Source organism: Triticum aestivum, chromosome 4B (genome assembly GCF_018294505.1).
Source record: "Triticum aestivum cultivar Chinese Spring chromosome 4B, IWGSC CS RefSeq v2.1, whole genome shotgun sequence".
In the NCBI taxonomy this organism is placed as follows: Eukaryota; Viridiplantae; Streptophyta; class Magnoliopsida; order Poales; family Poaceae; genus Triticum; species Triticum aestivum.
Genome location: NC_057804.1, coordinates 664,652,551 through 664,654,709, shown reverse-complemented (window position 1 = coordinate 664,654,709; position 2,159 = coordinate 664,652,551).

Genomic DNA, 2,159 nt, shown 5'->3' with positions numbered 1-2,159 from the left:
GGTTGGGGGTTTTGGGGGGTTAATTTAGGTGTTTCATATATTGTGTTAGCTAGCTAATTAATAGAGAGAAGTGTCCTCTCTTATGTCCGTGCTTGGTCGACGCTACGTACTATATACATAAGTGATCGAGAGAACCATTGAGTACAGAAGTTCGTCATGCATACCGAGAGAAGTGATCGATCGACCTCTCCTTCTCGGAGAGATTGGTCGAACAACAAGTTTTCGTATCATGTATCCGACGCTACTGGCTACATACATGTACAATATGTAAGATCTCTTAATTACAATCCCCTAGCAATTGAAATCAACTTCCACATGGTATTCTCCGGCTTTATTGATGACGTGGTCAAGAAAGAATCCCGCCAATTCCTCTTGAATTGCTTTCATGCGATCTGGTTCTAGGAGTTCATTCCGCATCTGCCACGTCTAATTTGAAGAAGGGGGTTAATTAATACATATATATGAATGAAACTCAACAGAAATGATGGTGTAATAGAATGAAATTGTGAATATTATTGCTTACGCACTTCATATTGTCTTTGAGAGTAGCCCCGCTTGTTTTTCAAAGTCGCGTTGTGGATGAACTCGCACACGTAGTATCCACAGAAATTATTCCCTTGTTTCTGCCACAAGCACTTTACGAGAAATAGAGGTCAATCAAACTGATAATGAAGCATTATAAATGGCATTGATGAAAGTATAGCTATAGAATCAACGGGAGATGCGCGCAACTAGCTAGCCAGTAGTACTTACTTTCAGGTATGTATATCGCAGCTCCTTCGGCAGACCCGGAGCTTCTGCGGTGAACTGTTTCCAAACCCTGCAAGACAAAGAAAATAATTATTATTACTTGAGATATCAGGAAATGAACAAAAAGTTGCCGATATGGTGCGATAATGATCGATTGAACTTACTTGTTGAGCAATTCAGTCATGTCCGCATAGGTTTTGGGATCTTTCCATCTCGAGTCTAAGACGGTTACTAGTCCCCGCTCAAGCTTAATCTCCAGAAGAACATAGTGGTACCTGCGCACGCATGCATAACTCATCAATTACATTACTATAACCTCGCTCGAGTAATAAGGGAAACCGAATATGCACACGACAGTAACACTCACTTGCCGTTGTAAGGAAAGAGTGTGGTATCTTTGTTTTGATTTTTGATCAACGATCATAGCAAGTTGTCCTCGGCCTCTTTGACGTCCTTTTCAACCAGAAATTCATCTATGATATTTGTGTTAATGAACCCAATATCATAAATTTCTTGTTTTTTGCACTCGACGATCTTCAATCTGCATAATATATTGAGGATAATTAATTATAAATACATGAAATGAAAGAGCCGAGCTATATATAGAGACTTAATGACAGAAATAGTACTTACAGACAGTAGAAAAAGTCCATTAGTTTATTGAGGGCCTTTTGATTGAAGAACGCGAAGAACTCATCAAATGGAACAGTCAACAGATCACTTGCAACGAGGTCGTGCTCCTCTTTAATATTCAGATACAAAGCATTCGTCCCCCCAGACTCTCTGCAGGTTTCCATGTACCAATTATGGAATCTTCGCATCATTGTTGTCAGAGATTTTTCATCTTTGACGAGAGGCTTCCCGTACTCGTATTTGTGTTCGTCCACCTCCAAGAAATCAGGAAGTTGATCGTCAGGCATGTAATCTACAAGATTGCCATAACCGGCCAACGTCCCCGGAGCATTATACACATTGAGCGGGGGGCACGATTGCTGTGCTTGTTCGCCGAGCTGGGCAATTTTTTTCCCCTTTGCTCGTTCTTTTAACCTTTTATCACTGACAGTAGTTCCCGACCGCTGGGCTTGGAGATATGTCTGTTCAGTAATGCGCTGATAGTTGGTTCTCGGCGGAGAATTTGGTGGTTTCCTCAGGGCACCAATAGTGCGCTTTGCTTTCACCGGATCTACCTTCTCCTACGGAGGTGGATGTCTCTTTGCTTTCACCCCTTCAAAGAACTCCTTCACGTGGGTCCGCACAATCGTATCGTTTTCCTCCTCGGTCCTCTCGTACGGTAACTTCTCTAGAGGCTTGAGAGGTGGACCGTATCTGAATTGCCTCCCGCCTCTGGTTGTGCTGCTAGATGCTGGAGCAGACGGAGCGGCTGCGGCGTCTGTCTTCTTTCGTGCTTG